Genomic DNA, 23,104 nt, shown 5'->3' on the forward strand with positions numbered 1-23,104 from the left:
AACCCCGAAAATTGAAAATTTTGTTTAATTATTCAGCTTTAGATATTTCGAAAACCAAGACACATATCGAAAAATTTTATTCTTATTTTTCTACTACATTCATGAAGTTATACTAAAATTCATAATCAAAGTTGAAAATAAGATAAAAATAATTTCAACCCTAAATCTACCTTGCTCTTACATCTCTTATATGAACGGAGATACTTGGTTTTTTTTCTTTTAATTGCCATTGCTTATATGTTTAATTTATTAAAAAGTTTTTTTTTTTAATTTGTTTTCATTCAATCTAAGTGGAAATTATCAAAAACTTTCAAAATTGTCGTTTTTTGAGATTCCTCCATAAGAGTCAAAGTATTTTATATCGATGTTCAATGACTTGCACGGATACCTATGCTGAAATTTTAACCACATATTCTTTGATTAAAAGTCTGCCTATAAGATAATTTTGAACCTTCAAATCAAAATTGTTGTTATGCTCCTACATCCTTAATAGTATTCTCATTTAAAAACCTTACGTAACACAATATCTAAGATTTAATATTCTTGGCTCTCTAAGAACTATGAGTGATAAAAGGGTGTTGGACGTATGCCATACAAGATAATTTTATGTACATGACATTTAAAAAATTGGTATGTTTTGGAATATTTAAAAAAAATCATATTGAATACTTTTAATGAAAATTCATTGAATCCAATTTTCAATAAAAACTAACAATATTTCAATTGTCCTCAAAATTGAAATATTTAAAATATATACCCATATCAGTTATCTAGTTGTTAGTTGTTACAAATAAATCTCAAAATTATAAGTAAATTTCTTGCCTGGACCCACTCCATAAACGTGCGTCGATGAAAGGTTAGTACGCCAATGTTAGTCTATGTTTCTTGGATAATATGCAGATACATTTCAAATAGACCACATGCGATATTTCAAAATTAAATCATTATTCTGGGATGCTAAATTTCTAAACCAAGGTCAATTTCTGGTCTAGATTTTTGACCATTGGTTTCAAACGAGAAATATACAAATTTCAAGAAATGTTTTGAAAAACTACTTTATTCGTGTTTTGGTTCAACATATTTATGTGAATAAGCATTTTTGTACTTCAAACAAAAATTAATCACCATTCTCGTCTGACAGACTGTCATAAAGTTGGAAGTTTCCAACTGCGAACCTGACTTTGCTAATGTAGCGGACAGTGTTCAGGAATAGGTAGTTATTAAGAATACTTTTCAATTTTATGTTTTCCCTCTTCATAAAATAGAAATACTATAAAATTGTATATTGAACTATACTGTTTCATTTAACCTTTCAACAATTATGAAATTGATAGATCGCACAGGATTTAGAAAGTAAATACAAGATCTTGGGTTTAGTAAAGTTGGCCACCCCTGGAATATACTTGGTATATCAGTGATGCATCATTGAAAAATAAATTCAATGATAATGTCACATTTGTAAAATTGGTTGATTTCCTATCTATAGTGGAAGAACTCAATTAAAAACTCAATTATTTTACAGCTAGGAATTTATTTAATATCGTCTGCCGAAAACTCCATCAGAGCGATTTAATAATGGCACAAATCTTAAGATTGAAAACTTTTTTTTATCATAATCTTCAATTCAACAGCAGACCAAAATATCAGGTATTATGCTGCCCTTTCTATCTTTGAAGAATTTCTGTCAAATTACGTACATGTAGACAGGAAATGTTGAGAATAGTTATAGAAATGCGACTAAAGTCGTCTATTGACCTTGGCAACTTTTAGCTAAAGCATTCTTTCGTATCGTTTTTTGCTTCAATTAAATTACTTTTAAATTAAGCTATTTTTTATTGGTTAAGTACAAAACGGGATATTTTGATGCATAGATAAAAAAAGGCCCACCCTGTATAAAGCTGGAAGCTGCAATTTTTGTCGTTATCAATAGATAAAATACTCAATGAAAAAAATTTCACAAAATGCTTTCCTTAGCATTCATTTATCTTATTTTAAGGTAGACCTTAAACAAATTCAATAATATATAAATCAGTTCATGTTGATCCAAGTTAAAATAAAATATTCTAATTTGATATTAAAACTCATTATTATTAATATTCAGTTACCCGTATATTTGAAGGAAACTTAGAGATGGAATCTGGTCGATGTGGTTAAAACTATTAGATCGTAAATAAATTAGATAGACATTGGTATCGAAGGTTGTAGACGTAACTTATATTTCTCTAGTTATGTAATATGGCTTTAAGTTACTTAATTAGCAATATCATATTGATTTCGTAAATTTAATATTTTATCATTATGAAATAAATAGCGAATCAGAATATTATTTCAGTAAATCAATAAGTAGTTGTGGGTCCTTATTCAAAATTAACGTGCATTAACATTAACAAAAACTAAAAATGACTTTATAGACCGTGGCACATGTAACGGGCACCTCTTCTTGCAGACACCACGCTTTTTTTTAAACGATGAATACATACTTGAAACATCGTGAGTGGCTTCCTTTTGACGAGTCTACAAAACTTTCCTCTACGATTTTTTTCGAGTAGGCTGAGTTTTCAAATGAACATGATGGCGTCATGTTTGAGTTATCGTTTTGAAAAAACGCAGCAGAGAATTTTTCGTACACTATGACCACTTGATAACATTAACAATTATTAGTAATTAGTCCATGGGACACAAATGGAGCTTTTTAAGATGTTTAATAGATACTTGAAACTTCGTGAATGGCTTTTTTTTGGCGAATCTACCAAACTTTATCTCTACTTTTCAAAAATGCTGCGTTTTTAAATGAGCATGATAACATTATTGTTAAGTTATCTCGGTCTTAAAAAACGCAACAGAGAATTTGGCGGACACTATGAACACTTCACAGCATTAACAATTATTAAATAATAAAATATTGTGTTCGACAAAAATACTGCGCCAATGAGCTTGTTTGTCTAACACCTCGAACATATTTTTCGAGGTATTAGACAAGGCCGTATTTTTCTTTTTCAATGCATATATAGATCACTTTTGCTGAATTGTTTAAAAATAATTAATTTCATCAAGTGGTCATAGTGTCCGACAAATTCTCGGTCACGGGTTTTTAGATCGATAGCTTCAATCCGATAGCCGTTACCACGCACAGTTGAAAATGCAATACTTTCGAACAAAGTCGAAGAGAGAAAGTTTGGTAGACTCGTCAAAAGCAAGCCACTAACGATTAACGAAGTTTTTAGTATGTATTTACCATTTAACAAAGCAAACTTTCTGTATCACGGTCTAAGTATTTTCTATAACCGCAAGCCACTTACACTCCGGCCAGCTCTCAGATAAATATGTGTACGACACTTATAAGTCGGTAAAACGAAGTTGGAAATTTCGAGTTGTAAGATCTGATAACGAAGCTGCGGGTCTAAGCTAAGCTAAGCTAAAAAGCATGTTAAATACGACACATTTGATCAACGATAAAATGCCGTTCATTGTATATCAAACTATAAATAAAGGTACACGATTTTCAAACACAAAATAATATAACGAAAATAATATCTATACGTTGTAAAAGTTTTGAATAGATGTATGGGAAAAACAAAACAACGTAGCTAAACTATTTAATATCACATTACATATTATTTTCAAAAGCTTAATGAACAAACTGTTTCTCTATAATCCTTTCTGAAAAGTTTCATACGTTTAAACGAAATTTGTTCCTTAGAGATAGAAAGAAGATTTTGATGAAATACGATAGAACAGTTAATTTTGTTTATAAAATAATGATTCAAAAACGCTCGTAGAAACCTTTTCTCTTAGCTTTCTCCTTATCGTGGTTACAATTACATTTTCCTTAAATCATATTTTTTTTCATTATTACAAAGCCAAAAGTTATGCAGTTAGTTAGAATTTCAAACAGAAAGTTCAAATGAGGTTGTCAAGGTTTCTTTCTCCTAATATGCTTGTAAGAATAAATATTTTCAATTCAATAAAAACATTCATATTCTACTCTGTTATTACTTTCAATGAATCAGCCATTACTTTTGGGGCTAGGTTCCCAATTTTAAAATCTGAAAAGAGTCTTGCAATTAGAGACGCATCCTTGGAAATTTTTTTTAAATTTGTATCCTTAAAAAATGAGTTACCATTATGGTCAAGAGCCTTCTTTACGCAATAGTTTTTGTGGGTACGCTCAATTGTGAGATATTTAAAATAATTATAAACTTAAAAAAAAATAAAACAGTTGAATGCAATTCCCTTATTTACCTACTGAAAAAATACAATGCAGAGGAAATGTCGCCTGCTTGCTCAACAAACTTTTCTGCGTTGGCCCAACACGACGCAAACGACCGCAATACTTTGCTTGAGTAAGCATAGATACTCTTTTTTTTTTTTTTTTTTAAGAAGAACTTCGTTTTGCCAGTGAGAGCGTACATTTCATCTTAGAGAATGATATATATGGCTGGTTCAAATTGCCGTTTAGGAAGGCTTCAGGCTATATAATATCATACCGGTCAAGTGGCCGAGCTTGCTAAGGCGACTTAGCTTGCTATGGTCACTGGCTGGGAGGTTGCGGGTTCGAACCTAGGCAGCGGCAGTGTGAACAAAAATAGTTAATGGGGTGGTAAATTGATCACACTGTCGTCGCTTGGGTAAGAACGAAGTAACCGACTCCATCCACATCATGAAAATGTAATTGTATATATTCGAATGTATTTGAAATAAATAAAGATTAAAACATAATGATGTGGGTGGCCTCTGTTAGAGACATAAATGTCTGATGAACGGAGGTAAAACCCCATTATTATTAAGAATAATCGGAACTTTTTAAATAATATCATGCAGTAACAGTTACTCGTCCGTTTTTCTAGACGATTTTGGAAACTACTGAATAAATTTTAATGAAACTTTACAATAGTATAGCTTATACATCACAACAACGCATAGGCTATAATTTATTAAGAGAGCAGTGTAAAATAATTTGGTTTCATAATAAAAAGTAACATATATTTTGAGTGTTTTGCATGGAAGGGGGAGTAATTGGCATGGGAAGGAGAATAAGTGACAAACGAGCAATAAGGCTAGTTAGGTATGTATAATCCCAAAAAAAAGCCAGTTATATGTTTTTGGAATATTAAAAAATATTTCACTTTTTTATTTTTCGCCTTACTTTACCGTTTACGAGATATAAACTAAATTTATTTTAATTAATAATAATAAACTTGACAAATATAAGGATAAATATAGTTTTTGCATCATTTTTCAACAAATGCTACTCTTAAAACTGCAATATTTACAAATTGGGTGACAGAATGATAGATTTCTCCAACCAAATTTCATATTGCAGCACCTTTCACAGCTACAAAAATGATATATATAATTAGATTTATCGAAAACCTTGAAGACTTTAAAATTTTTAACGCAACCTCCGTGTCTCTGAAAATTGAAAAAACAAATCTTAAAATTACCTTATTTTTTATTCGCATCTTTTTGGGTGCTGCGGATCCAAAGCCAGGTGAATCAAGGAGGCGGAGACCCTTTGCGAGCATTAATTCACTCTAAAGTAGTGCCTATAATAAATTGCAAGAGCAGGATTGAAAGTAAATTCGGTGCTTGAGAGGCGAAGGATAAGTGGGCTAAGTGGGAAGAAGGAAGGCATGTGGTTAATTTGTCTTTAAAGTGCGCATTGTTTAATTGCGAGTGCTATGAAGGGAGATAAATGAGGATTAGTTAGGTAAAACCTGCAACGTGGGTAATCTAATTTTGTATCTCAAAAATGAGAAAGGTTTAAGAAAACATATCAGTAGGCAGAAAGTGCCTAAAATGGTTTAGAATATAAGATCCAATGTTCGTTTTTTCACATTTATTAATTACGCAGGGGAATTGGCTTGTCGGATTTCGGCTCGCCTTGCAAGCGTGAGAGCAACTTTTCTAATTAACATGATTTTGTTCTACACTCTCATACGAACATTTTGTGCCGGTTCCCATCAAAAATCATATTATACTTATTAATTCTCATTTTAAATGCTTCGTTTCCTATAGTATATAGCAGCAATCATATCAAAGATACATTCTTTTTGAAGTTTTTTAAATTTACATAGCCCTAAAACTTTTGTATTTGGCTTACTATTTCGGAGACATCTTCCTATAAATAGAAAGGTCTGTCTTCTCTAGGTATCTTAAAAACTTGGGCCATCGTAAAAAGATAAACATTGTAATTAACATGATTAAAAAACAAAGTTTTAAGTAGTAAACTAGTTTTAAAATGAAAGCGAAATTTTTGCTACACTCACTCGTTTCACAGATAACGATCAAATTAACTTTAAGATGGATTTTCTTGATGGATTATCTGAAGTGATCTTTTTATGGATTTTGGCAAAATTATAGATTGTATTAAATCTAAATATTTTAGATGTATCATAAAACCTTAAAAACTAAAATACTTATTGATCTTTATAGTGAGAATTTAGTATGAATATCTCTCCTACTATAAAAATTTAAAATAAAAATATTGTTATGAACAATTTGAAAAGATAATTACTTGAAAACTTTTAATTATAATATTTTCAAGGTAAAATAATCTTCTTAATGATAAATAAAACAATAATTATTTTAATGAAATAAAATCCCTGAAGACTATGAAAACATAATTTTTTGGCACGTATATAAATTATCAATATTAATGTTAAAAATAATATTAAAAAGCTTTGTCAAATACTTTCAATAAACAACAAGAAATAGATAGGTCAATACATATTTGCTAGTACTATGATTGTAGCTGCACATTTCAGATACAATTTTTAATGTGTAATTACTGCGCACGACCCAATTTTGTAACTGTTGCACTTATAAAAGCACACATTATAGTAATTTCATAATAATAAACAAAGATCGAATATGTTCGAAAATAAATAAACAACAAACACTATTATATTTTAAAATCCACACTGGTAAACAATTTATAATAAATATTTTAAATTAAAAAGCACCAACTGAAATTTTCAATAAACACTTTTTTTTTGTATGTTTTCATATATAAACACACAAATATTAATTATTATATAACAATTTTTATATAAAAAAACTTAAATTTTACTAAAATTCAAACATGTTTTCTGGATTAAAAGTGCTAATGCATAACAAATATTAATATATAATTTGAATAATAACATTATTTATCGGATTGGCTGGCTAGCATGAGGAGCCATTGCTGTCTGCCGGCAAACGCATACACTAACTATAGAATTTTATAATGAATACAAGTACCCGAATATAGACGGTGATATACGAAATGGAATTGTTACGATACTAACCGCCCAACATGACGACATATTTTTTTAGTACGTAGCGTCGCCGATACAGACAGCGTGGCAGCACTTATACGCAATACTTTTTTTACTATCAAGCACAGCTTTTTCACATAACTCAATTATATTTATTTTTCATGCATTAAGTATACAAAAAAAAAATTATATTAGCTGAATATTTAACAGATTTTCATTTTATAAAAAATGTATGGTATTTTTTTTATGAAAATTTGTACGTTAAAGAAAATGAAAATTCATGTATTATTAATGCAGATGTAGGTTATAAAAGGGGTTCATTGAGCTTTCTCTTATTACAACGTGTCGACACATTTTTCTAAAATTTATCATTATGTGTGTTTATTTTCAAGCATTAAATATTTCATGAAAGGGAGGTAATTTTGTGATTTAAATAAGGTAACAGATTTGCTAATGCTATTAGAATAATTTCATATGAAGTGTTGCTACCGGCAACGAGCTTCTAGTATTTATTTTATAAAGCTTATTTTGAACTTTGTCATTGATGTTAGAGTTATTATTATGTTATTATTGTACGTTATATAATAATTTGATTTTACTTTATATATAGAATCGAAATAATATATGAAGGTTTATATACCATTTTGAAAACTAACTTTTATATTACATGTGTATAAGTATATAAATTAAATTCATCTATATATAAATTAAATCTACAGGGTGCTTCAAGAAAAACGAAGAAAAAAAATTATAAACAAATATTATACCTTCTAATTTGATTTTTGATATCAATTTTTTTGTAACAACATTCTAAAGCCACCCATAAAATAAAAATCTGAATAGAATTGTATTTTTTTTGCCTCAAATAGATATATAAAGGAAAGAATAATTCATCTAAAGTATATTTAAGTAATTTTTTTTACAATTAATAATTTCATTTTTTTTATTAATTATTAATCTAAAATAGTTATATTTTGGAAGAAATAAAACGATAGTGACGTATTAACCTCCGTTGAGGCTGCGAGCCAGTCGGATTCTATAGAAATTTGCGTTATAATATAGTGAAAGCCAGTTGAGAGACAAACAATTTATGTTATTTTATCATTTCATTTTATCATTTAAAAAACTTTCGATAAAAAAAAAATTTGCAATTTTATTACTCTATTAAATTGAGGGTGATATGTAGTTTAAAGTACATATAGAGCTCTCAGTACTTTCGAACATGGAACAGTACTTTCGAACATCCTAAATATTGTGCGAACTTTTCTTATCTCAAATGACGCGGGCATTTTAATTCTTCCAATCGCCTATTAATATAGGATCAATTTAATAAATTTTTGCCAAAATTTATTATTTTCAAAATGTTTCATTTGTGTAGTGTTTCTACCCTAATACTACCGAAAATGGAATGGAAAATAAAAAACCACGAAAACTCGTGTTAACTTACTTTTAGGGTGAATCAATATACATACATTAAGTATTTGGTTTCGGACAACATTAAGGACATCGTCATGCCCAAATGATTCAGTCAATATAGACGAAAAAAAGGCCGGACCTGGAAAAAATTACAATAGTGACTCTGAGGTAATAGATCGTTAGGGTGGCATGTAAATAACTTTAAAAAAAATTAAGAGAATTTTTCGTTCCGCTGTTTTTGAGAAAATCCAAAAAAATGGGAAAAAAAATTTGGAATGCGTTTTTCTCGGAATCTATTGGTTTAAGGGAAAAGTTTTTCAAATAAAAAATGTAGAAGACACTGTCAGCTACATTTTATGTCATTGGAGCAACGTCATACGAGTTAAATTACAAAAAGTAGGTGGCGTTAAAGTATCAAAAAAAGGGTTTTTCACGATTTTCATTAAGAAAAAATGATGTTTTTGTAAAAGTGTAAATGAGAAAGTTGTTTGACTCAAAATTAGCTTCAACTTTTATTTAAACAATTTTTATGAAAAACTTACCATTTCCGAGCTATAGTAAAACAATGTATGTTTAAAATAAACCAAGAAAATAAAAAGGAAATCAAGTACTCCTTTTCAAAATTTTAAAAAACTTAACTTTCAGATTTTTTAGCAAGCTGTATTTCAAAAACGGTAAGTTTTACAAAAAAATTGTTTAAATAAAAGTTGAAGCTAATTTTGAGTCAAACAACTTTTTTATTTACACTTTTACAAAAAAATCATTTTTTCTTAATGAAAACCGTGGAAAACCCTTTTTTTGATACTTTAACGCCACCTACTTTTTGTAATTTAGCTCGTATGACGTTGCTCCAATGACATAAAATGTAGCTGACAGTGTCTTCTACATTTTTTATTTGAAAAACTTTTCCCTTAAATCAATAGATTCCGAGAAAAACGCATTCCAAATTTTTTTTCCCCATTTTTTTGGATTTTCTCAAAAACAGCGGAACAAAAAATTCTCTTAATTTTTTTTTAAGTTATTTACATTCCCCCCTAACGATCTATAACCTCAGAGTCACTATTGTAATTTTTTCCAGTCAAAATGCCAGATTTACTGTACCAAAACAGGAGTAAAATTTTCGTTTTTTCTAACTTTAATTTCCAGATTCTCCAATTAAAAAGTTTCAAAGCTACAATAACCATTTTATTCAGCAAATTTTCTAAATTACATTTTATTTTTCAGATTATCATTTTTATTGAAAAAAATAATTTTTGTCCTAGAAATTTTTTTCTAACAGTCTCAATTCTCGTCAGTTATAGCGAACTTGCATACATGTGTTCGCATTTAACAAGCGACACGACATTTTAATCAATCTCACAGATATAAACTAGGATCTCTAAAGGAGTTTCTCAAACTCACTAAATAACTTGTTGTGAACAACTACTTGAAAAATCAATTTGTTCGATTTTGTGATAGTTTTGAAATTTTATTTTTGCAAGTGTAACTGTAATTTTTAGTAATGTTCATACACTGTGTAATATGTAATATATATCAAGGTATATTAAGTTAAGTCTTAAGTTTGTAGCGTCTAAAAATATTGATGCTACGAACAAAATTTTAGTAAAGGTGTTCATAAAATCAACAAATTAGCCCATTTCCGGTTGCCCGTCCGTGGACACGATAACTCAAACACGAAACGAGATATCAAGCTGAAATTTTTATAGCGTGCTCAGGACGTAAATAGTGAGGCTAGCTTCGTAAATCAGAAACATAGGTATATTGGGTCTTGGATCCGTAGTACCCATCTTGTAAGCCGTTAGAGATAGAACAAAAGCTAACATATAAAAAATGTTTTTTATAAAAAATAAAGGAATTAGGCAAATTAGGACAAAACTTGGATGTTCATTTTCTCCAAAACTAAAAAATAGAGAGTGGGAATTTTGCAGGTAGCTTCAACTATTGGTCTTGTAAAACATTCTCCGAAAACCAAAAAGTATTCTAGAAAAAAATTTCGAAATTTTCGAAAACCAAAAAAATGACGGCCGCTGGGCCCCGATAATTGTGTTGGTTTTTTAAACTTTTATCAAAAATAATGCATACACTAATATTCAACACTTTCTATACAGGGTATTTCAACAATTAACGCAGTCAATTGCTTGTTTTCACCTGCATATATTATTAACTTTGTAATGTGTAAACATGAATAAATTTACCTACTGGCGAGGATTGCGTTGCAATCGAAATATCAATATTTAAAATGTAAGTCTGTTGAATGTTGTCTAGTTTTATTTTTTAAATCAAATATCTTAATATACAATTTTAGTTCAAGAATCGTGGTATTTAATTCTACTATATTGACAAATTGTTCGCCTGCGAGCTATAAAGTATTAAATTTTTATTGTTCAAAAAGTTGACCACCCTTAAAACTATCAAATGTGGTTGTTATGATATTAGTATCAATTAACTTACTATTAGAAGCTCCCCACAGATATGCAACTTTTTAAATTGTATAGTTTCGTACTAAATTGTATACTTTTTTAATTGTATAAACACAAGCAAGACAGAGAAACTATATGGAAACTTATTTACTAATTTAGTGCCCTTAAACTTTTGAGCTTTTCTCAAAACGTAAAAGTGGTAGAGGGGTCCCGTTTGGTAGGACAGTTCAAACTATTGATTTATTGTGCGTAATTACATACCAATCCGATTTGATGACATTAAGGGGTGAAAAGAAAAGTTTAATTATAACAAATTGAATTTTACCCTTTTAACTCCTCTTCATATTAACAGATGGGGAGGGTTTGAAGTTGGATATCGAATACAAATAACTTAAAGGTACATGCCAATTTTCCATTGCTTAAAGCTTCGTAGAAAATCCCAGGAAACATTTGCCTTACATTTTTTTTTTACTTAATCGTAATCTACGTATTCTGAAACGTAAAAACCCAAATTTGAAGGGGATGAAAATTTTTCTCCCATATTCAGTCACAATAGCTTCCATTTATTGCTTTATTGTTTAAAATAAAATTGAAAATCAAGTATTAGTAATTTAACATATTTCTTGTCTGTGAACTTAAAGGAAAGGAGTAGTGGTATTAATCCCGGCAAAATTCGTCATTGAGCATAATTAATTTTCTGATAGAATTTTTTTGCAGGATCTCGTTGAATACATGCTCCTGAACCTAAAAGTGGAGTTTACCGGTGGGTAACCCGGTAGGATATTGTATAAACTAATTTTTTTAAAGAAATGGGTAATTTTGATCGAATCGCTTTTGATAAAATTTTATTATATAATTTTGGTCAAAACTAAGAAAAAATGTTCTTAGACATTTTTCGCTAAACCCTCCAGTTTTCGAGTAAGAAATTTGTAATCCCTCAAAAAGCTTATGAAAAAATTGTTTATACACATAAAACTTTTATTTGTAGCGTAAAGCTTACTTACTCAACAACAGCCAATGTTTGGCCTAATTGAATTGTAAGTGCTTGATTGTTAATTGTTAAGAGAGCGCGCAAAAAACCACTCAAAAATAACAACTTTCTGTTCTATACATGCTAGAAAGATGAGGTTTTCACCAATCGACTCAAAACGTAGTCAAATTATCAGCAAAAATCGAAAAATTTCAGTTTTAATAACACAACCCCGGAAAATTGGAAAAACGGTTTTTTCGATTTTCCGGTGCGTTGCGTTGTGGAAATAATAATATATCGTCAGCTAATATTAAAATAATAAAAATGGAATAATCTATTAGCTTTTTCTGAGGGGTGAAGATAAGTGCACAAAACATATCTATTTTACTTCTGTTTTAAAGCATCATAGTTCTTTAATTCTTTCATTCAACTTAAAAATGGAAAATAAATCATAATTAAAGAATGAGTGTGTTACGACGATGGGGGTTTTTAGGAATTTTTTGTATACTGACAAATATTGTACAGTTTATAAAAAATAAAATTCATCATAAAAGCGCTTTTCTACATTAAACTATAATATAATACATTAAACTATAATATAATACGTAGATAATGTTTTATTGAAAATTTAAAATTATGTATTGAATATAAAAGATTCAGAATACAATTTCAAACAAATCAAAACATTTTACAGTCATCGCAATTATTGGTGGAAGCCGTGGTAAATTATCATTCTATATATTATTTATTATATTCTGTTGAATGATCGTGTTCTGTTCTCTATGTCTTCTACATGTTATATGAATCTAGTTAATCTCTCAAGAAATCGTCAAATATATTTTATGTCGCTATCGTCATTATTCGTCCTTGAGAAAATATTAACAATATACATCACAATATCACATGGTTTATAGATTAAATACAAGATGAAAATTTTGTTTTATTCACTGTTATCAAGTAATGTCAAGTTGATTATTGCGTCATTAGTCCCTAATCCTTTATTTCATTTAATTTTTACTGCTCAATTTTAACATTTTTAATGTTAATAAGAAGAAATTTGAAGTCGTTGTATTCAAATTTTGCCACCTTGATTTTGCAGTAAAATGATTTTTGTGGTTTTCGGAAAATTGCTCAAAAAGAACACTTTTATTTAAATTCGTGCCACAAACAAAATTTAAATGAAAAAACAATTGAAACAAACAATTGACTGACTTAATTGTTGAAATACCCTGGATAGTAAGTGTTGAATGTCAATGCATGCATTAATTTTAATAAATTAGAAGAGTATAAAAAGGCAACACAGATATGATTGCCTTTGAACCGCCATGTATTTGGTTTTTGAAAACTCGATATTTTCCAGTTAAAGCTACCTGCAAGTTTTCATCCCACATCTTTTATAGCTTTGGAGAAAATTGACACCAAAGTTTTGTTCTCACGGGTAATTTGTGAAAAAAAGTTTCAAACCACAAGTGTTTATTTTTTTATAAGGATTTTTTTATGATACTCAATTTTTACGTCCCGAACGAGCAGACAACCGGAAATGGACTAAAATAAAAATAGTTCTAATATAGCCCAGTTGGTTAAAAAGCTTGGCATGAATCCAAGGTTTTCGGATCCGAATCCTGGCTTCAATTACTTTTATAAAGTGAGTCTTTGGATTTTAATTTCATACCAAGCCCATCCAGTAGTATACAAAGGGTCAATTATGGTGTACATCTTTTATTTTGTTTCGTTCCAAAGGAGGTATATACCAGAAAACAAATACAAAAAAGTTTTATTTACAATAATTTGCTCCTGCTTAAGCCTGAGTAATAATAATTTACTAAGCCAAATGTTTATTTTCAACCGACTTAAATTCAAGAAAAGAAGGAGGTTCTCAAATCTACTATATTTTTTTTTAATGTTTGGTACCTCCGAACTTTCGACTGGGTGAACCGATTTTGATGATTTTTTTATTTGAAAGCTGGTGCTTCCCGTGTGGTCCCATTTCAATTTGGTTCAGTTCTGACAAACGCATCGATGAGAAAATCATATAAGTCTTAAATTTGTATTAAGTATATGCGCGACAAATGGAAGAATAATTCAATATCACGCCAACCGATTTCGATCATTTGCTTTTAAGTGACTAATTAGTTAGTGTACTTCAGAATCACTAAAAATCACAAAATAAAACAAACTCTGCCAAAACAAATTAAAATGCACTAAAAAGTAAAAAAAATATAATGCAGTTAGAATTATTGTTATTCTTTGGAGTCGGTGTCAACCAAGTTAATGTACCACGCTCCTTTGTCACACTTGCTTTCTTGGCTGACACCTACTCCAAAATCAATAATTGTAACTACATTATATTATCGTTATTTTTTTTACTTTTTAGAGCATATTAATTTGTTTTGGAATAGTTTTTTTTGTTTTGAAGTCGGTTTTTTTTTTGTTAAAACTTATTTATCACTTCTAATATTTGAAATATAAGATTCTTTTTGTACAGTAAATCAAAATTCCTTGTATGAAAAATGAGAAATGATTTTCTACCATTTATATATCAAATATCCATAATATCATTCAATTGTCAACCACGGTATCTTCTTAAAAGGGCTGCCATTCGAAATTAATTCCCACCACCTTTGTTTGGAAAGAATAATGAACCTATTTTTTACTTTATTTGAAAAATGAACAAACAAGGCTAGTTCACAAACAATTAAATATTTTAAAATTAACAATTCAATATAAATTTCTGACCCTAGAGCTTGTATAATCAAACATTCCGACTTGCAAAGGAGGCCTGTAATGGAAGCAGTGAAATATAAACAATATAAATTTTGACACATTAATGGTATAGATCTTTTATTTTTCAATAAGCAGTTTCGATTTCCTTTCGAAAAAATTTCTCGATTTTTGATAAAAAATATTTGTTAAAGAACCTACGAATTTGGTCTGCAAGTTGTGATTTGGTAAAGATGTAGGATCGGCAAAAGTTACAGTAATACTTTAAAAAAATCTGATATGAAACTGAAATCTCCAACAACCTCCTACCAGACTTGAACCTATATTTGCCCGGTTGTCAATTCCTCTATGGAAAGCCAAAATTTGTCACAATATATTCAGGGAGGTTCAAAATTTGTATTTTCGTTGAAAATTTAACATATAATTTTTTTCTCGTACTTTGTACTAAGAGGTAAACAAGGGAATTAAAAAATAAAATTATTAAGTTCAAATCAATAGGGAATATTGATGATTTTTTTGCTTTAATAAAATCTCAATCAATAATAAAGAAAAGATTTTAAATTTTATCTAAACGGTAAAATCACCTATCAGTATGGGCCTGAGACCCCTACTGAATAACTATTGCTTATGTTACTATTCTCTCAATGGTCAAATCAGTACGGCGTTCACACCGATACTGACATACTAATATCCACAAAAAATTTCTTACCGTGTATAAAATTACCATAAAAGGGTAGTTTTTAAAGCTATACAAACATACACAGAATTTTTAAGAGCCCGTCAAAAAGGGGAAGGTCAACATGAAAATTGTCCAGTTTGCTATTATACCCTGTATATATGAAATATATATCAATGTATACTAATTTTAGTCCCGAGTTTGTAACACTTGAAATATTGATGATGAGAACAAAATTTTGGTTTTCATATAACATAGCTTTTTCATTTTTAACAGCGTTTTCATAAAATCACCTAATTAATCTTTAGGTTAATCTTTATTTCCGTTAATCTTTAGGTCCGTCTGTCTGTCCGGAAACACAATGAGTAAAACATAAATAGCTTCATCACCGAGGAAAAAATGAGTTTTCGTTCGTAAATGAGCAACATAGGTAAATCGGGTCTGAGATCCGTAGCACTCATCTTGTAAACCATCTTCAAAAAAAGAAAATAAACAATTTGGTTTGAAACATTTTTTCGTAAACATTTTGTTTATCCTTGAGGGCGCAAATTAGGCTAGAACATAAGTTTTCATTTTCAAGATAGAAGGTTAAAAATTTGCAGATAGCTTCAAATAATTAGTCTATTGATTCTTATTTCATACCAAACCTAACGGAGAATAATAAAGGGGGGCAAAGATAATATTTTTCGAAACCTCGTAAAGTCGGCCAGAAGGTCAACTTTTTTTTATACTTGTCTGTTTTAAAAACTATACAACGTCTGGTATTCGACACTGCCAATACAGGTTTTTTCAACCATAAACTCAGTCAGTTTTTAATTTTCACTTCTGTTTTATTTTACTTTAGCTATTATTATCATAACACCAGTAACTAATAAAAATTTTCTCGGGAAAAAATGTAATTTTTAAAGGAAAAGCAGAGAAATACGATAAATCGGCACACTTAAACAGTTTCAAAATTGCCGCCCTAGGCACATACCTACAATGCCTGTATAGCTAAACCGGGGCTGATAATAGCCAAAGAAAATATTCGCCAACATATAGATAAGAAATTTTTGAAGCTGACGAGATATTTCTCGGGAACATAAGTTTTTATACCATGCATATGAAATATATCAAGGTATACTAATTTTAGTCCCAAGTTTGTAACGCTTAAAAACATTAATGCTAGGAACAAAATTTTGGTATAGGTGTTCATAAAATCACCTAATTAGTCCATTTCCGGTTGTCTGTCTCTCTGTCCGTCTGACAACACGATAACTCAATACGTAAAAAGTGAGATCGAGCTCGTAAATGAGCCACATCGGTCAATTGGGTCTTAAATCAGTCATGTGTGTGTGACATGTATGTATGGCTGGCTATCTCTCTTTACTTACGTGACGTCAAAAAACAAACGATTTCTTAATCAACACTATCTATACATGGTATTTTAACATTTAACTCATTCAATTGTTTGTATTCACTTGTTTAAATTTAATATTCGATTAGTGCAGCTCCTTCATGCAGCCCTTTCAAATACAGAATGTGTCATATAGAAAGCATATTTTTTGTTTAATTTTCGTTATTTATCAACCTGATCCCCTATTTAATGAGACCGCACATAGAATTTCCTGATCAAAGCTTTTCTAATGGCAAAATTATTGTGGTAATATGGGATAATAGTTTAGTGGCCTACTTGGTTTATTACCCAAGAGTTGACAATGTCATTTAGACAAGCATTCAAAATAAGAAACCTTAGTTAAAGCAGATTTTCAAAACTAAAAGCTGTAAATGGAAAATACAAACAAAGCTTCATTCTTTACATGCAAATAAATTTATTTAGAACAACACTAGGCAGAAAGCTTAAGAAAATGAATTCAAAGTTGTATGCAAATTAAAAAAAGTCTGTAATATAATACCCTCCATTTGTTGGAAAAACTCGTGGTTTTAAAATTGTTCGACAAGGACAGCATGTTGATGATCCATGTTGCTTTTTACGCTTACGTTTAAAACACCAATCTTGACCCATGATCATATGAATCACATTTAAAATTAAGATTGGAAAACAGAGAATTTATTATCAAAACACAATCAATTTTTTGAGCAAATTAAGTTAAAAATAAGGCACAATAAAATTGTGTAGGTATAACTTCGTTGATTTCATGAGGAAAATTTTTTCACATTAAATAAAAATTCATTGGTTTAAAAATAAATTAATATTTGTGTGGAAAACTAAACAAATTAAATTAATTTACACGCGACTTAATTTCCATTTTAAAAAAACACATATACACACACATTATTGTTTCTATCTCTTAAAAAAACAGAGATACTAAATGTTTTTTCAAAATAAATATTGAATATTCTAAACAAAAAAGGTTGTCGAGTTTTTTGTACGTCATCGTAATGAAATTTTTTTTACGAAAAATGTAATTCTAGTTCTTTGAAAGGGTGAAGAAAAACAGTTTCCGAAATTCTCAAAAGAAGAAAAATAACTATACATAAAATATGATTATAAGAAAAATGAAATAGCATTATAGTATTTAGATGTGTGTTAAAAAGAGTACACAATATTTTACAACCACCATGTGGAATTGGTTTCATACTTAAACATAAATGTAACAAGGATACCAAATACACAAATATTAAACACTATATATTAAAGAGAGATAACAACTAAATAAAGATAACATTATACACAAATGCACTGAAAATCTTTATTTTACACTTAAAGATTGAAGTCGATTGAATATTATAAAGTATAACGTTAATTATTAAACAAAGACACATATATTAACATCGTTATATTTTGTGTCCTTATTTTGATTATAAAAATTTATTGAGAAAATAACATTAATAATTTTAATATTTAAACTGAGATTAAATAGGTAGAATTCGAATTATTTACCAAAGTATAATACTAGTATAATATAAATACACTATACAATATTTTAATCAATATAAGCTTGGTTCAATCCTTTACTATTTTACGGAAGATTAATATTGTGTGATATGATAACAGTTAGTTGTATATAATGTTCGTGGAAGCTTGTAAAGTTGAACTTTACCAGAGAGAACTACTGTAAATGTTATGTCGGTGGTATCTTTAAATGTCTATGTGTGTATGTAATACTTCTCTCGGTATCATAACGGCCATGATAGTTTTAAGTATTTACGTCATTACAGCATCTCAATATTGGATCACGTGTGTATAATTCAATGACGTCATACTGTTGTAGAAGATATATTATAATGTTATATTATGCCCTTACATACACAGTGACCTATTTTATTGAAAATGTTCTTTTCAATTGATATAGGGTGCGTTTATATTATTCCCATCACTTGTAACTGAATTTTACTTCCGACTAAGAAAGGGGGGAAGGATAGTAATCACGGAGGATGTGTATCTAGTTCGTGCACGGATGTGGTAGTCTCAGCCTCTCAAAATGCGAGAGCTATCACAATATGGTCTTACGTCGGCAGTCACCACAACTAACCATCTATCATGTAAATATTTAGATTAATTTTGGCTTGACATGTGACGTGTCTAAAGTTCGAAAACGATGGGAAGAACAAATCAATATTAGTCAGTTCAGTTAGTTCAATATTAGTTGTTAGATTTCAGGTTAACAAGGACATAACGCAAATCCAGACGATAATGTTGCTTTAAAAACGAGTAGCAGCTAAACTAGTAATTTTTTGAAGTGTTAGCTTCTATAGGCGCGTTAGACGATTTTTGTTGGGATAAAATCTTATAGATTCGCGTCAGAAATCTTATATTCATCATCATCATGATATAACTAGAGATATAACACCATAACTATCAAACTCAAACTTTTTTCAATCGAAAAAACTACATCTTTGTAATAATAATTCAAGCTGTTCAATTAACTATTAAGTAAGTGATTCTAATCTTTGGTATTTTCTGATTACAGAGCATAGAGCCTGTTATTTAAAATTTGAAAAACATGATTAATTTTATGATTAATTTATATTTTTATAATAATAATTATTAATTGAATTTATAGGTTTTTGGTAGTACATACTATATTATAATAAGTAATTAAAATAATAAAAAATAATACTATTATTAGAAGAAGGAAAAATCAAAATCAAATTGAATTTCTTGAGAATGAACGCAAGTTCGAAAAATTTTGAGATAAAATAAAAAAACTTGTAGTCATACACTAATAATAAAATTATTTTTCACTATTTTAATTATTTATTATAATAATAATTATAATAGTTTCTTATGCTCCCGTTAATAATTTCATTATACAAAATATTAAATTTGCATTTTTCATCATTAATTAAAAAATTTAAAAAAAAAAAAAAAAAAAACACAGTTATTCCAAACTTTTAAGCTTTCATATCTGTCGACATCCCGAATGCTTGACGATCTTTCTTGTAATTTATCCTCCTATATCGGTAATACAGGAGGTGGGGAGTAACGAGTGTAAATATATTTCAAAATGAAACATTTTTGAAAATAATAAGGGCAGGCAACCTATCGCCCCATTAAAATCATCAAATAGACAGTTAAAATAGTTCTTAAACCTCACAGTAAGTTTCTCAAGTACAAAAACCTCACATTTGGGCAATATTTTAATCAAGTGGCAATGTTCCTGATCTTCCCTTATCTTCTGACTAAGAAGCATAACATTAGTAAATTTTGGGAAATTTATAATATAATCGGTCTAATCTCGTTACACGAGAGTTTTTGGGGTCGCTGAAGACAAATAACTTGACAGAGTTGGTCTCAGAGGTACCAGGTGCAATGGTATCCTCGTCGCCTCCTGGAGTTTTCCATATTCGTGTTCAGCGACCCCAAAAACCCCGGAGTAATGAGTTTGGACTGATTAAATCGTCGAAAACTCCAGGAGTCGGCGGAGATGTCGTTCCACCAGGAATCAATAATCTCACGATATTCGTGTTCAGAAACCTCAAAAACCATCGTGTAACGAATTTGGACCGATAATATAACAAATTTCCTGAAAATTCTTCTAGGAACCGTTCACCCTGAGCACCAGGTACCTCTGAGACCAACTCTGTCATGATATTCGTGTCCAGCGGCCGCAAAAACCTCCGTGTAACAAATTTGAAATCATTTTCATCACTATTAACCGAATTATGAATTTAATATTTACGGTCAATTTAAAATTCAATTATAAAATACATATTAATTATGCTAATTGCGTATTTTTAATTTCTTATAAATCAAGGTAGGTCACAAAATTTCCTCACGCTCGAATAAATCGAATTTCGAAGACCGCATTCAAATCCGACTTACTGCTCAAATTTTTCGATCATTTTTTGTACTTCGTTTGTTCGTCTAGCTAACTGCTTTGAAAAACTGATTGATTACGTATAATATGTGTAGGTGTCTATGTAAGTACACGGCGATCGACTGCGCCTCGCGAATCCTTGCGCTCGGTTTCCACACACTCCTTGCACCCCCGAGTAAAAACGTCCCTACAGATCCGGATTCTCTGTATAAAAAAAAGTTATTTCAAAAAGTACAAATTGAGCACGTGAGCTTAATGAAATCAATCTGAGTTAATCGGATCAACAATAACAATAGGTATATACCACAACAACTGATCCCCAAGACATTAAATACATCTGCATATAATTTTAATAAAACAAACGTGGAAATCTTTACATCTTTGTTTTATTTAATTTTGGTTGCTGTCCTGGTTGTGATTTTGTCATAGTTTTTACATACACTTTTAACATATTATTTTACGATGAAATAAGGATCAAAAGCCTGCCATATCGATGTGTGTTACACAGGTATTGGATGAGTATTTTTTTGAAGTAATTGATTTTGTAAAGCTATTATTTAAAAATGGTTCAAAACATATTAGTGATATTAAATATATTCCATTCAATAAAATTTGAACAGCTGTACTGCCATAATCAATATTCTTGGAATATATAAATTGAAATTTTGTTATGTAATTTTTAAAGAAATCTAATCATAGATTCACGGCAATGGAGCTTATTTAGAAATGATTCATTACTTACGTTTCACGTGATTATAAAATTTTCAAAATTTTGACTTACCTAGAAAAGAAAAACAGTAATTAATATTTTATTTATTATTCGGTTTAGTAAGAATTTAAAATTATTTTTTGAATGTTAAACTAATTTTAAAATTTTCAATGTTTTCGTATATTTTCAGTAGTTTTAGACGTAAATAATTTGGGGATTTATATTTTACTTAAAAACAAAAGCACATATTGAAACCTTCTCTCGATTTCCACACCCTTGATAATGCACTAGTTTCTGTCTCGAAAAAATGGGTCGTTATACTGAGAAAAATTCAACGAAATCGACACAACTTCGCTAGCATGGCCAGTTTAAAATGGGGATTTAGAAAACAGTTAAGTATTAAGAGGAAAAAATAGTTGAATTATTTTAACTTGTGTGGATGAGCAGTTATAGTTAGTTGATACATCCATACATCCTAAAAAAATTTATCTGAACAATTTACGAATATTAAAAACCTAATCCAATAAATCAATTGTAAAAAATAATCAAAGATATGAAATATGGAACTTCGAAACGAGTCGAATTTTCGTCAAATTCAATCGAATCGAATTTAAGTCAAAGCTACCCACAGTTGCATAAACCATTTTTTTATATTGTTGCAAAATATCTAGCTCCACCGCGTAGTTGAGACAACAGAAAATCATTTGACTAAGAATATCTTTTTTCTCAGTGTAATTTTAGTTTTGTATGGGCATAAATGGCGTTCAGATTTAATCAACTAATTTTAAACCGTTATATTTGGTTGACATAACTGAAAATTCATAGTAGGGTAGACCGAGACTAGTTGAGCAAATTTTGCAGTTTTTATGGTTGTAGCTCCTAAACGAATAGGGGATTGGCTATCTTTTGGCTATCAATTGATAGCCAATCTCCTTCTTAAGAAAGAGACTTTGAGACCAATTCCGATATCTCGAGCTTTAAGTGACGATGATCGCAACTGCTCAACTTACCTCACTAATGGGAAGTTGAGCAAGGGTATGGGATAAGTTGAGCAAGATACTAAATAAATAAAATCCTAATTATAAATCAATAATATAGATTGGAAATTTCAATAACTATTTAAATAAAACAAAAGATGTAAATTCTCAACAAAAAATTTAGTAATAAACAATTTTAAGATTTCTTTTATATTGGTGTTGTATAGCCCATTGTCGAAGTACCGCCTTCAGTTCTTAATTTTTGTATTTACCTAGTTAAATTCATACCTTGGACTTCAAAAGCTTTGGCTGCAGCGTTTACTTTTTTGTGGTTTTCGATTACAGCTATTGGACCAATTTTTAACTGTGGAACACTGTCAGAAATCGAGTTTTTTTTTTCGTTTCTATTGTGTCATTTAAAATATTAAAACAAGAAAAATTAATCCAGTCAAAAAAACGAGCGTGTTTTTCAAGGAATTTCTTTTATTAATTAATTAAAATCATTTTACTAAGTATAAAATAAACTAGCAAAATAAGTGTCTAACATGGTAAAATAACTTTAATTTTCAGTGGCTAGGTATTATGGTAATATAGCTAAGGCAAGTTGAACAATTCCTCAACTAACCAAAGAAATTAATTGCTCAACTAACACCGTTATAAATTTTTCTACAAAAATTTAAGTTACGAAAAAA

At 29.5% G+C, this 23,104-nt stretch overlaps 2 protein-coding genes across 7 annotated transcripts in view; one reads left to right on the top strand and one right to left on the bottom strand.

Annotated features, from left to right (window-relative positions):
* LOC123290869 (cAMP-specific 3',5'-cyclic phosphodiesterase) overlaps positions 1–23,104 on the bottom strand; it is an 815,770-nt gene that overhangs the window by 268,517 nt on the left and 524,149 nt on the right. Inside the window, exon 1 of one of the 6 annotated variants that reach the window (XM_044871290.1) lies at positions 17,358–17,373. The exons of the other annotated variants lie outside the window; for them this stretch is intronic. The gene's annotated coding sequence lies outside the window, so the exon portion shown is untranslated. Of the gene's footprint in view, positions 1–17,357; positions 17,374–23,104 lie in introns of those variants that run through there. 6 annotated transcript variants of the gene reach the window in all.
* The window catches only part of LOC123304411 (NADH-quinone oxidoreductase subunit F-like), a 78,271-nt gene that overhangs the window by 38,404 nt on the left and 16,763 nt on the right, over positions 1–23,104 (top strand). The gene's annotated exons all lie outside the window — the stretch shown is intronic.

Source organism: Chrysoperla carnea, chromosome 1, assembly GCF_905475395.1.
Source record: "Chrysoperla carnea chromosome 1, inChrCarn1.1, whole genome shotgun sequence".
NCBI lineage: Eukaryota > Metazoa > Arthropoda > Insecta > Neuroptera > Chrysopidae > Chrysoperla > Chrysoperla carnea.